This window comes from Calypte anna, chromosome 5 (genome assembly GCF_003957555.1).
Source record: "Calypte anna isolate BGI_N300 chromosome 5, bCalAnn1_v1.p, whole genome shotgun sequence".
NCBI lineage: Eukaryota > Metazoa > Chordata > Aves > Apodiformes > Trochilidae > Calypte > Calypte anna.
Window position 1 is genome coordinate 7,073,527 of NC_044250.1, and position 15,249 is coordinate 7,088,775.

Here is a 15,249-nt window from a genome sequence, read left to right on the forward strand (position 1 = left end):
TGCTCACTTAATTTTACAACTTGGAAGAAGTGCTAATTAAAAAGTTTTTAAGAAATAAATTTTCAATTGAAATACAAAATTAGTCAGACACTTAGTGCTTTAAATAGAAATTTGGACTGATTACCAAAATTGCAGAAAGCACTAGCTGTCTAAGAAACAAATTTTTAATTTTCTCTTCAGGTAAGTCTCTGCCAGTCTCTAGGATGAGAAGAAGATACACTGATTTGGGTAGAAAGTGTAGATCAAATTATACTTTTCATTGTTGGTGTTGTAGTCTTACCCATGTTTGCTGTGTGTTTGACCACAGAAGTTGAAGATTTTCATAGAGGCTGTGATTCTCTGCATCTCTGCTACTGAGTTCAAAATGCCTGCCTTATTCCAAGAACACAAATTGAGGTAAGAAACAAGAAGATTACATTTGTCTGAAAGGCTTCAAGCTGCTTGTTTAGAGGCATTCAAGTCTGGTAACTTGGGGGAGCTTTATATGTATGTTTGGGTTTTTTTCTCCTCTTTGCCATTATGTCCTCTTCTATAGAATGTCAAGAATGGGAGTCCAGTGGCTTCAGAAGTGGTTTAGGTGGTACATTTTCACCAGGCAAAGTGATAAAGGGTGCATAAATAGAATAAATGCAGATAAAAAACCAATTACTTGAAGACTTTCTGAAAAGTTGCCTCAAAGTCGCCTACTTTTCTATGTTGTATCTTATGGATGAGTATCTTTAGGGGTGATAGAGAATGAATGAGATTATTTTTATAAAGCACAGTAGTGCCTGTGTATTAATTCATGAAATAAGTACTTTGATTACCTCTGTTTTCTTCTGAGCTCATGATAGTTGCTTTTTCTTTAAATATGACTCTCTGTCACATCCAACTTTTTGCCACCAAATATATCTCTAGGATGACCTAATTTTTTAAATGCTGCTTTTGATAGTCTGTCTCTTTTCTGGAAATAATTGTTTTAGCAGGACATTTGTCAATCTAAGGGAAGTAATGAGACCTCCTGTGGAGTGAGAAAGCAGAACTCCTCTGAGCATTAAACTAGAGATCTGGGTGTGGTGCTGTCTCACCAGTGTATGAAGAGTCATCACATCAGATAAAGTTGCACAAAAAAGGCAGAATTCTTCACATAAAAAGTTAAAGACAGCCAAACCATGCTAGTTTTAAACTCGTGAATAATCCTGAAGGCAGTTTTGTGCCTTGCTTCTGGCTGTTCCTATGGCACAGTCCAAGCACCTGTAAAATTCCTATTGTAGAGATATTTTGTGTTGGATAAAAAATGCTCATAGGTTTGGCAGTAATACAGTTTAATAGTACTGGAATGGGTTGCATATTTTGTTTTTTTCTTGCTGTGAAATGTAAGAGGTTAGAAGAGAATATAAACATTACCCAAATATATTTCTTTGGGTATTGGGAGTTGGCAGCATCATAAATCTGATCCCTCTCTGATAATGATGTAGTCTATAGATCTCAAAATTTATTTGGGAGATTTTAGGGAAATCTCTAAAGTTCAAATGGATTTTACTCTGAAATGCATATGCCCATAACTTAATGTATTAACAGAAAAAAAATTTGTATGGATAGGTAAGATTTACTCTGTATTAGCTTACACAATACTCACAGCCTATACACACTGCTAAAAAGGTGTGACCAGTGTGGTCACATACAAAGTGAGTATATATATATATATATATTTATGTATATATTTAGCAATGCTTACTGTAACAAAGTAAGCTGCAGTTATACTTGTTTTTAGGATTGCTGTAGTTCGGGGATGTAGATGATTTCTAATTTTAGCAGTATTGGAATGTGAATGGTCTCTGACTGAGTAATAATATTCTTCAAACCTGCAGCCCATCTTATCAAGGAATGTGAAATCATATCAGGAAGTGCAATCAGGTCTACTTACATTAACTACTTAGAATAACGGAAATAATGGAGACTGACTCATGCCAAACATAAAAGTACAATGATTGCAGTGAAACTGTATTATAATGGTACATTGAGTTTCATTAAGAGGCATTTTCATCTTGCAGAGTAGCTGATTCAGAGCAAAGATGTTATTCAGTCCAATTTGCCTTTGCTCACTAGTACTAGTGCCATGCATTGATGAACAGAAATAATGAAAAAGGTGGCATTTTCTTTGAAGCAACTTAAGGCTGATTTTTAAAAATGTGCAAACAAAACATATATTTCATTAACAGGAATAGCAGCTGGCATATGCTGACTGATTATTTAAATTTCCCCTTTTATTTTAAACAGTTTAAATTAGATTAATCCTAAACAGATTTACAGTTTAGACACTATTTGTTCTTGGGAAAAATCATCATCTGTTTTAGCTATGTTTCAGACTTTTTGGATGATCATGGCCTTGTTGAGTTTCTTTTTGCTTGCAAGATCCATCAATTTAAGTATCTGGAGGACTTATGGACTGTATCAATAGTATATCATGGTTTAAATAGAGTCTGTGTGGTTCCATCTTCATCTGATGTGACCTCATTCTTTCTGCTAGGAGATAACTTTATGGCTAGCAGTGCTTTTGGCAGTTCTGTATTTATCTTTCTGGAGTTTATCATGACAAACCAAATGATCCAGCAGAGAGATTAACCCTGTGTGTAAGGAATCTGTAGGAAAAAACAGAGCAAATTGAATCAATAAAACAAACAACTGCCTTGAAGCATCCACACACTGAAACATGCAGATTATGTTAAGGGATGAGTATTCCTCTCAGAAATACTAATTCTAGTGGGTAGCCTATTGTCGTGTAAAATGGTTACTTCTGACAAAAAACTGTTGGATAGGTCTGGTTCCTGTAGTAATGCTGTTGATGTGGGTTGTGGGGCATGGAAAGAACTGGAGTAAAGCTATAGAAATAGCTTTATTCAGTCGAGTAGCCCAAAAGGCATTAATGCATCTCCTAAAACAAGAAGTAGTACTGGACATTTTAGGATAAGACTATAAAGGAAGCCTAGGAGGAATCTTGCATTTATATCCATAGGAGTGATTTTTAAATTATGTAGTTGAAATTATTAAAACAATTTGAAACAAGTTTAAAGCTTCTAAAGGGAAATGATTGGGGATTTACCACCCCCCCTCCCCTTTCATAAACTTTGTTTAAAATATGTTTTTCCTGAAGCATTAATATTCTCTCTAGGGTTTCTTACTTTTTAGACAGCTACTGTCCATTTTCTGCTGCCTCTTGGAAAATGGTTTTCCTTTCTCTTCAACTCCTTGTTTGAACAATAGCTCAAATGCCCAAATGCAGAGGAAGATGAACTTCCAATGAATTCTGAGGAGCCTCTGCTCTTTTTTTACTTTAATGACTAAACTGTAGAAAGAATGCAAAAAGGGCATCTAATTTAAGCAAACATTTGTGGGTAGGAGGAGGGCAAATACAGTGAAGACTTGCTGGCTGTTGCCACCTTGTCAAAAAAATATCAAAAGAGGCAACTGCCTGTGAAAATGACCTAAATGGAGAAAAAAGGTGGGGAGCAGGAGGGGACAAGGAGGAAGAAGCATATGAACAAATGCAGTACCAGTACTGATTGATTCTGTGCCTTTAAAACATTCTGTGCTGGGCAGTCATCAATATTTTGACACCTGCAACACATTTTCTTCCTTGGCTCTTGACAAAGTTCAAAATATGAATACTAAAACATGACTTAAAATAAACCAGGCTAACAAAGCTGTGGCTGTCATTTTTTGACACTGGTTAAGAAGGTTTTTCCTTTATAGCCCACATGGAAATTGTCTAAAAATAATCTTTGCCCTGGTTATAGTGAAATATCTTCAGTACTGGAAAGCTGGCTGTAGTCTCACCTCACTGGTGTTGTGCTCATGTTTGTCCTTCCTCTGGCTTCACTGCCATTGCTGTGGAAGCTGTTATCATCAGTTTGGTCATTTATTATTAATTGATACATATTAATTACTTATTGAATGGCATCCTTCTGATTGATTTGTTAAAACTATTGTGTCTACAACATACCTTGCACTCAGCTGATATGCTGAAGCTTCAAAACAGAGGTATGATCTTTGTGGTAAATAAATGCCTCTTGTATTGTCCTGCATCTCACTGACATTTGAGAGGCAGTTTAATGTAGCAGATCATACCCAACATAAACAGATGAAATGCATTATGAAGCAGGATGTATCTGGAAACGGTGTAATGAAAGTAAAAGTATGATTTCAACAGACTGGTATTACTGATTAGCCCCGTAGAGTTCATTTTGACTGGTAAGTATGTATCTGCATAATGAAGTGTTCAGTGCTTTCGTGGTAGCTCAGGGTCAGTGCTGTTTCCTCTCACTCCAGCAGATGTCTCTCTTGAATATTGCTTTGCCTCACATTTGGTACCCTGAACTCTGCTTTAAGATCCGTGGGTGGGTCGTTAAGTACCTCTTTCTAACTGGTTCCCAATTAACTGAATATCTCTACTGCTCTGTGCATCAGTGTGGTTTTGCACACAAGTATCTAGAAATATAATCAGTTAGTGGTATCCATAACAGGAATGCATAAATGTTGTCCAAGTGAGCTTCATTGCCATAAAAAATAATAAGGGGATGATACACTGCAGGAAAGACTATTTGAAAAAAAGTCTTGCTTGATTTTTCTGGTGAAGATTACAGAAAAGTGAGGGCTCAGACAAGGTTTGAGTAATATCGCAGAAAAAATCTGGTACCTTAAGCTCAGAGAAAACCTCTTTGGTATAATAATGAAGTTACTTATATGCCATTGTAGATCCTATTCCCTAATTCATATTCTGAGATGAAATAAGAAAGTCTAAGCAGGGATGGCAAGTCCATAGCATAACCTTTTCTATTTTACCCTTACTAGTACCAAAGTAAGATTTTGAATGAAAAAGTGGCATTTGAGGAGAAGTTTGAGGAGAGTAGGATTTGAGTAAGTCCAGTGTACAGTATATGGGAAAGACTTACAGGGGGAAGCAGTAAACTTGTTGAATTTTGGGGGCAGGAAATGGAAAGTTGTGGAGATGTTGAAAAGTTGAAAACAAGACCTAAGTTGTCATGTTATCAGTAGAGGGACAGATTGGAGATGCAAGGTGTTTGACATAGCAGCTGCTGTGTTGAGTGGCAGAAATTCTGGCATGTTGAAAAGGAGTGGTACATACTGTAGAAGTCCACAGAGAAGGGGAAGTCACAGTGGAGGTTCACTCATTATGGAACTCTTTTGGCAACTAGATGTGGAAATTAATTAATAAGCATATGTAGCAGAAGAAGTGGTCTGAAAATGAGGTTTAGACCAGACATGGATTCACTAGGGACATTCTCTTGTTAGCATAGACTGGTGCTTCAGTGTGCTTCTTAGATAAAGGTTCACAAGAAAGATAAGAAACTTAAATGGAAGGTATTACTGAGTAATGAAAACAGGATAATGGAAAGGTTCCAATTTTAACATGCTGAGTATAAATGGAGGTGATGTATCCAAGCAGCTTTCTCGTGAAAATACATGTCATTGAAATGCAAATCCATTTTACACACTGTTTACTCAATAGTGATTGAGATGAGGGAGGCCTGTAAGGGCAGAGATTAATTTGTTTACCAGTTGAGCCAAGTAATTTTTCCCACTGAATACTCCTCAGGAGCAACATGAGAGGAGTGCTAGAGAGGAGGATCTTGTCTGCTACCTTGCATTCGTTTGTAGTGTAGCAGGAGTTTTTTCTATTAAAATATACACTTATAGAAAAATCAGTTAGAAATTAAGTCTGATAGATTCCCTAAAGAAACCTGCTGTGGATTTTAAAAGTGGTTTTTAAAACAAACCCTTCAGGAAACTTTCATACATCTCCAAAAGGACAGATACTTCAAAAACACACTGCTAGAAAGAAATTCTTTTATTGTGTTTTGTGTTACTTTTCAAGTTTTTTTAGTTTCTTTTACAAAAAGCTATTTCTCTTTTGCTGTGAGAGTATTTCTGTGAGAAAATATGTATCTGATATCAACAGATTCCTCATAGGGTTGTTTCAGGAATATGTGTAGTTTCTGAGGGCATAATTTCTATTCTAAAGAAAATGAAAGCTCTCTTTTTTTAAAGAACTGCACGATGTAAGAACAAAGAGGCCCTTGATAACTTTGTAACAAAGAGAAGGGGAGAGAGTCTTGTTTCCAAGCCTGTAAGCAGCAATTTTGTGATGGTAGAATTCTAGATATGCAGGAGGAAGAAATATACCTGGATGGGAAATTACCTTTAAAATGAATGCAGAATGGATATCCATTTTCCTAGCTGGCTTTGCAAATACCAACCAGGGAGTTCTCCTTAGGAATCTAACCTTTAAGAGAGGCTGCTTAGAGCTGCTGTCCTGCTACATCCTGCTGCTCCACATACTCCAGGAGATAGTGAAATGTCTCTCTCTAGATTAATGTACATTTGTTGGAGGTTATATTGCTGCACAGCTGGTCAGTCTCATAAAATTTTCCCTCTCTGAATGGAAGTAATGAAGAACATACAGTCTGTGTTCACTATTGGCACATGTTGATTTCTGCTGTGGGTTTTAAGATACAGGAAGTGATTTCTGGGCTTTAAAAGAGAAATGCAGTTCACAAAGATGGAAAAATTATTACCAAATAATGTTCAGAATCTCTGCTGGTTGTCTTTAAATGGCAAACAAAAGGAATTTTTTCCCTCTTATTTAGTGCTGCAAAACATGAACTGCACATAAATCTTTTGTTTCATTCTCTGACTCATTCAGTATTGGCTTTATCTGATGCACATACTTGTGACTCTGTGCACCCTACTCTGTGCAGACAGTTGGCCTCTGGTGATCTCTTCCCACCTAAATTGTTCTGTGGTAAAAAACTTCCTGTACCATTTCAAGTGATGAAAGCTACTGAAACAAGTTATGCAACATTGGTGGTCCTTTGCTACCTCATTTGTTAAAAAATAAAAATTAAACTTGAAAACCAACTTAGATAATCAGTCCAAAAATATTCTATTTTCTATGGACCTTTTGAAGTGAATGAGAATATTTTTATTGGGAGCAATAAGGATTAGGCCAGACTTCTTTACACATAAATCTTCACTTACTGTAAACGGTCAGATTTTCATGTAATTGCATGTAATTTTCATTCATGTAATTTTCATGTAATTTTCATGTAATTCCTTTTCTAGAATTTCATTTTAAGGTAAAAAAAGGCAACTGGAAAATAGTATAAAAACACATTTAGTGTGAAATGTCTAATTAATAGTTTAAGTTATTAATACTGGTTGATATTAGAAGTCAGTATGGTTTTCACCCTAAATGATTTTGTTTTCATTTTATATTTCATCTGTGAAGTTAAAGTAGGTACCTGTATGAGTATAAACACTGTTTTATTACTTTTACACTTCACAATACATTTTTCTTCAGTTTTGCAGGAAAGTATCAAGTTAAAATAAGCCTTATTTAAACGCCTTATACTGTAATTCATATAAGTGGTGTCATTGCAAAATCAGAAATAATTTTTGGAATGTTTTGTTAAACCTATTATGTAATATAAAAAAAAAATGCCTTGGAATTATTTCACTGTATGATTTCTAAATGATAGCAAAAGCATGATCCAAAACAAAAAGAGCCAAGAAATTCCTAACTAAGGATGCCATTATTCAGGGTTTCATTCACATTAAGATGAAACAAGGTGACTATTATTTCTTTGACCTTCATTGTTCTGTGTTCTATTGGTAATAGACTATTTTAATATAACTTTTGTCAGTATATGTGAACTTAATGTGATACTGTATTCCAGTAATTGCCTTAATAATTCTGCAAATTTTAATAAGTATGTACTGCAGTCATAGTTTATCCTGGTTCATAATTATTCAGATGAATTTTCTTCATCATTTCATCAATATTCAAAGCTCCTTTTTAGAAATTTTTAAGGTGGCTATGAAAATTGATTTAGTAACTGAAAAACTGAGTGAAATGAACACAATTACTCAAGATGCTTGAATATACTGTTAATGCAACACTTAGAATTTACAGCAATTATGAAGATCAAAGCAAACAGCCTGGTTATTTTTGTAGTTATAATTTTATATTCTACAGGGAAGTGTATTTTAAGCTTGTTGCTTCTCATATGAAAATCATAGTAGTTCTAATCAAGTCTTTCCAGGAAAAAAACTAAAATCCTTGTAGTTAATGTTGTGTTTTCCTTTCTGGAAATACCCAGTCCACAGCACAAGTCATGTATGTCTTTTAAAATGCTACAGGAGCAGTGAAGAGGCATTGGGAGCTGTATGTTTTGAAGGAACATGACTGGTAGACAGCCCAGGCTTGATCTCTTCCCTCAGGCAGGGGCTGGATGGGAAAGAGCTGCCCAAGATAAGAAAAAAGTAGTCTTACTTTCTAAAAACAGCAGTAAGATATGATAGGAATAACCTTGCAATATAGGAATTTTGATTCAGATTTAGAGCTTATTTTTCTGCTTTACTGTAAAATGATCCTTAATACAGAGATGTGCAGACACTTCATTTTCTGATGCTCTCCTGTGGGGCAGTCACAGCCTTTTTGGACCAGTTTAGCTGTAGCTACCCTTTCTCACAGCAAAATGTTACTTCTGTTGTGCTTGAGAATACGAAAGTTAGAAATGACTTCAAATTTTCAGTTATAACCAAGAAAAGCTTCTGTTGCTTCATATGTGTTGCTGGTACTTCATAGTATTTGTCCTGTCTCCCAGGCTGTTGCTAGATGTAATTTAGGAAGTTTATTTTGTTTTGTTTTTGTTTTATTTTTTTTTAGTGTTATTAATGTGAGGAGCCATTTGTCTTTTTTTTTTTACAGCAACTAGGATCAATTGAGGCAACTGAATTTATCTGCTCAAAGTATGGAGGAAACCCAATACTGTTCTGTTCTGATGTGACATAAAGCATATTTCATTTGAAAATCAATTGTTAAAATGTGTTAAATTTTCAAGAGCAGAGGCAAGGTCCATCCTTGCAGCTACCTTGGCTTCTTGCCTGGCTAGAGCTGAAATCTATAGTCATTTCACAGTATGTCAAGTTACTAAATCAGGATTTAACCTAAGAGGCATTTACAAGAATCTAAAGCAAAGGATGGGACAGCTACTGCTCCCCATATGAAAAAAAACTGCATATAAATCTGTAGAAAAGTATGAAAAAATCTGAAAGAGACTAAATTCTTTCTCTGTGCTACGTATTCTCCCTTTCACTCTGCTGCAGCCTTTGCACATGCTGTTGTTTCAGCTGAATGGAAATGTACATCAAAATACAGAATACAGTCATTGTCATCCAAGATCTTCCTTTCCTTCAAGCGTGGTTCAGTTCTTCCTGTGGAGGACTGAGCTCCAATTGATACCCTGATGGGTATTGTATCCACTGTGCTGTGGACCACAGATGCCTTTTGTGTGCTTTCCTAGGCTGTGACCTCCAGGGTCATGGAGCCTTTGCACGTCTGGTAGTGGGGTCCATGTGTAGCTGGGGACTGAGATGCTGTCCAAATGTTGGAAATTATCTGCAGCCTTTCTTGGTCTGACTTCCTTCCCCAAAAGCATTTCTGCAGTCTCACTGGGATCTGAAGCTACTCTGTGTTTTGTGAGGATCACCTTGGATTTAAGGCAGATTTATTTTCCAGCTTGTTTCCAGGAGGGGGCTGCTAGTCTGTCTTTGTGATAGGAGAGTTTTTCAATCTGCTTTGCAGTATGATTGACTTCTTGAACAGGGAGTATCTCTGATTCATGGCAGAAGATTCTGGTAAGCAAGGAGAGTAACCTCTCTCATTTAATCTCACAGCAGTTTTTGTCTTTGCCCAGCAGTGCCATCCTGGTCTCTTCTTGTCCAAATTCATCTTTCCCTGGAGAGCTTTTGTGTGCCAATGAAGCTTCTAAAAAAGTGACAACACCTCAGTGCAGTCAGGTTTGACCTGTGCTGGAATGCATCAAGTTATGCACCTACCTAATTTTCTGTTTCAGCTTCCTGTGCATGATGCACAGTTGTAAGTTCTGAATAGTGAGTCACTGGCTTTTAAAAGCCCTGCGTGTGTTTTGGTACAAGAAATTCTACACAGCTGAGCAAATGGACTCCCAGCTGGGAGATCCCTTACCCCTGTCATGGACCATGTTTGCAGTGTAGATGCACTCAAGGTGGTGAAGTTGCCACTTCCCAGCTGATGAGACATGGGCAGGCAACTTAATCCTATGGTTTATTTGATGAAATTGGATGAAATTGTACAACCAAAGCTTGGGAAAAAAAAGGAAGATCTAATTGTGTAAGGACTAAAAAAGATATTTTCTTCTAGCTCAGTGAAAAGTTCACAAGCCAGCTTGGTTATGGCCTGTCCAGGCTTGAGACTGTAACCAGAGCTCTGCATGATTACAGTCTTTTTAACCAGCATTTCTTGTTCTGAATTGTAAGTTATTCTCCACTATTGAGAACTTACTGAGCTCTTTCCCTGGTCATCTTTAATCTGGGTTTGCTTAAATTATTTCTAGATGAAACTCTTACGTTGTAAGATGTCCTCAATTTTGTGTATTAATTTCTAAGATACATTCCATGGAGAATGTTTTCTGCACAATCAGAACACTCTCTTAATACAGGAGAGACTAGAAATGTCAAATGAAGCTCTAATGAAAGGAGAGCTATAAAATAAAGATTCTTATTTTTTCTAAAAGAGAAATTATTTCCCCTGTCTTCTATCAAAATGCTCAGTGCCTGCTTTCCACAATACAGTGAGTTTGCAGTCTCGAGCACTTCACAACTGCAGGTCCCAAAAGATCAATAATAAACATTTATAGTCAATGCTGACGGTTTCATTTTTAGAAGGAACTCTTTTGAGTGTAGAAAATGAATCTCTGCTGTTTAATTTAATATTTATTGTCTGACTGCCTGTCTCTGCTTTGGTGATTCTAAGAGCAATGAAGATTATTGCTATTATGTCTTTTCCTTTGCTTCTTGATGCTTTTAAAGCAGCACAGTATGGAAGGTGGGCACTGGGCTGTGTTAGAGATGCATTGGTTGCTACAGTCAGGTTAATTTTCATTGGGCTTAACTCAAGTGACACAGGGTGAGGAAGGGCACTTAGCCTCACAATTTTTTTATCCTGAATTGTAGAAATGGTAATAAATTGTAAATGTAAGACTTTTTTTGTTGATGTTTTCTGAATGAACATTTTTTCTTAGTGTTCACAGTAGCTGCTATAGCATAGATATTTATTGTATTGAAGTAATTTCCATTTTGAGGTATAGAACTACTATTGTACTCTGTATTTTCCTGAAAGGCTGCTGCCAGTGTCACAGTGTAATTACAGTGTGGTGGTAAAAGTCCAACATGTAATGGTGCCCAATCTTCTTTGAGGCAATGTAGTCCAGTGAATGGAGTCTGGGGATCAAATTTGTTTCAGGCTTTGCTGATGATATAGGAGACAAATCACCTAATGCATTTCCATCTCCTTTTGCTAATTTGCTTGTTCAGATCAGCAATTCTTGTAGTTTTTGTGTTTCAGCAGTGTCCAGCACAAACTGACGTTGGTATCAGAGTAGGACCATAGTATTTATTATTGCCAGCTATAATATTATGTTTAAGAATACAATTTATATAACCTCTATTTAAAGACCTTGTTTTTATTGCCTCTCAGATATGCAGACATTTTGATAAATAATAGATTATTATAAAAATTCTAGGGGCTGGAATTGCCATTATCCACGTAATGACTATAGATTTATCTAAAAATAAGTGAATTCTTAAAAAAACCCAACTTGCCAAAACAGAAATTAAGAGTGGACTGTAGCAATACTGATGATGTAGTTCTAGTTAGGACTTTATAAAAATGGGAAAGTTATATAGGTTCTTTCTGTTCATCAGAGATATTAAAGTATTAATTTTGAAGTGGGTCCCTGGTGAATTAAAATATGAAACAACAATTTTATTTGGTGCCAAGTCTGAATATGTTTCCATGACTTTAGCTGTTTGAAGTCATAGCTAGAAAAATGCTCTTCATTTTAAATACCCAAGGGATTAATGGTTTTTCTGGGCAAATACTGCACTCATGCTTATTAAGAACTACATTTGAATATGGAGATAGAGCCCATGTTGTTTGCATACCCTAGAGGATATATGTTAAATGTTGTCCTGTGTATGAATGACCTAGAGGATCCATGCTTGTTTATGAAGACTTCCAATTTTAGAATCCAGCCTTTTCAGTGATACTCTGGTGAATCATGCTTTAGAAAATGCTTAAAATATTGTCAAGAGCAGAAAATTATTTTCTTTCCAGGTGTTTATATCAAATGAATTGTGAGTCATCCTTGCTGTCACCTGATCAGAGACACTAAGGCCCCAGTAATCAGTAACTATTGCACCTGTTGTAAGAGGTGCCATGTACAAGACCAAAGGCTCATAGGATTTATTCTGCTTTATTACCCAGCTTTCTTGCTCAATATTGAAGGACAGTGATAGAGCTGTACTGAAAAGTGGGATGAAATGCTTTGTTCTGCCATTTATTTTACTGAAGGCAGGATCTGAACCTTGGCTTTTGAGAAAGGAATTAAATATTATTTGGGAAAACATTATTTTTGTTAACTTGTCCCATCCAACTCTTCTTTCTACTGCTTCTTTTGAAATTCAAATTTGTCAGTTATAGTATTAAGCACAGAATGCAGTAAGAGATTTCAAAAGGCAAAAAAGCAGCAACAGCAACAAGCAAACAATTTACAGATAGTGGCAGTGGAAAAACATCAGAGCTCTCAGTGCCCCTATGCTCTGCTAACCATGCTAAAATAAAGTAAAAGCTTGTTTTACACCAATGAAAGCAAAGGAAATTCACGTTTATGTAGAGCATCCTTCCCCTGTGTTGAAATGTGGATTTCTTAAAAGTGTATTTGGGAGAGGAACAGGGGTGTTGTGAGAGGGAGAATGAGAAATCAAGTTGCTGCCTGAACTCTGCCTGGTTAGCCAAAGCCACAGGGATATAATTTTTGACACTGTGCACAGTGGATTATAACTTCAGCTCCCATTACTTCTAATGGGATCTTTGCTTGCAATCTGCCACTGGTACAGGGATGAAAATCTGTCCCCTAATGCTAATTTACTATTCCATTTTTTTGTGTTTAACTGTATTACATTATAATTTGTTGCAGCATCTGCACGCTTCCTTTAAGAGTGCACTAGAAATGCTTATAAATTTTTATAAACACAAGCTGTGTATCACTTTAAATCTCTCATTGTTTTTGTAAACTACTTTATACTGCCTTAATACACCATCATTTTTTATCCCTTGCTGGGTAAGCACCATCTTTTACAGTGTGGCCATTTTGAAAAGCACAAGGATGCAAATGCTCAGATGCCCAAACCTCTCGTTAAGGCATTGATAACTTGTGAGAAAACACTCAGGTGTTGCAGCCTGCTCCCACTAGGGCCAAGGGGAAGAAAAAACCCCAAGACACTATTCTGTGAACCAATTCACATGTTGCTGATTTTTTCTCAGACAGACAAGCACATTTAACTGATCTGCAAAATGATGAAATTGTGAGGTATATCTAAAAGTTACTGGGTCTGAATTATTCACCAAGCTCTGTCCTTGTGCAGGCTGTCATCAGCTCTACAGCCCTGCAAAGCTGATTCACAGAGAAATAAGAAATGAGCATGATAGACCTTTTTCTGTTTTTTTCCTGCAACTTAATTTTTAAAAATCACCACTCCCTTCGCATACTGTATGTATATATAAATATTTTTGTACATATGTGTGAAGAGACACTTCTATGTCTGGAGAAAAAGCAAGATTTCTTACGCTCCTTTGAATTTGTTTTGGAGGCATTGCTTACTGGGGACACAGCATGTACTGAACAGAGTGTACTAATTAAGTACCAGAAGGCAGACAAACCCCTTTACTGAGATTTCGCCACAGATGCATTGTTTACACATGACTTTTTTTCCCCCTTTCCTTTTTGAACCATCTATGTCATATATATATATATACATATCTATTGTCTGCCAGCAAGGTGATCAGCACTGCTCTCCTACCTTGTCAAAAACAGGGAACATTCCTACTTCTTTTGGCCAAGGAATTGTTTTCCAGCTACTTTTCTTTTTGGCAGTGACTGTAGTGCCGGGGTGATGATTTGCACTAGGTGTCTGTTGTGCTGTGGGTACACAGTGTATTCAAGTTGTTCAGTGCTGAAGGGATCAGTGAGAAGTTTTCTCCATTAAGGACAATATTCTAATCTGTGCACTGATTAAAGAAGCTCTCATTCAAATGTGTAATTTTACTCTGGAATCTTCTGGAGCTGCATCCTGTGAGGTGGAATATGCTGGGGTTCTTTTCTTCTTTGGCCTTGGGGCAGTGGTGGAGGGGACTGCATTAAGCTAAATTCGTATTAGACAAGGGATGCTGGAAATTTTCAACAGCTGTGTGTGGAGTGATGTTACAACTCTTTGCTGAAACTAGGAGCAAAACTTTCATCCCTTGCCTCCAAGTGGTGACTGCCATCTGAGGCCTCCCAAGGCAGGGTGTGTGATGTGCATGGCTGTCCTACCCAGCCTCGGGCAAAACACAGTCATGGGGTTAGGGCACAGGCCAGTGTGCATCATCTTGAGTAAACTGAATCAATGTTTTTTAATGATCTGAATTGCTTGTTTAACTCCCTTGGCAAAACATGAACAGTCATGTTTTAAGGAACTATTTAAATAATGAAAAAGTGCACTCCTAAAAGTAACACTTCTAACAAGCAGAAAGGAGCAAGTTTCTTGTGGAAGAATCTGTTTTTGCTATGATTTTTATCCCAGTTTAACAGGATGGAGGGGATGGCTCCATCTGATTTCATAGTCTGTCCTTATACCTATCTAATTACATTGTTTTAACTAGGAGCACTTCTAGTTAACAGGGCACTAAGAGAACTGGGACTTGGACTGTTTGAGAGTGTGCTCAAAATAAAGGTTCTGACTTATATCTAGTGCCAAGTAATTAATTTCTTCCAAGGAGAGAAACAAAACAGAGACCTACCACACTGTATGAGTGTGTTATGATTTCTTCCCGAATTTGCTGGATACTTTCATATATCTCCCTTCAAAGAGGAAGATAACTGTATTGCTTATGACAAAAACCATTATATGTTCACTTTTAAATATGCATTAATACAATTCCGTAAAATATGCTAACACATAATGGCACCTGCTTTCAATCATAGGAAAAGAAATATTCAGTAAAATGGTAATAATTACTTTCATGCAGTTTATATATACATATTATTATTTTTGTTTATTCTGTGTATTATTTTGGGCAATATATTGCTGTTGCTTAGGCAGATGTCT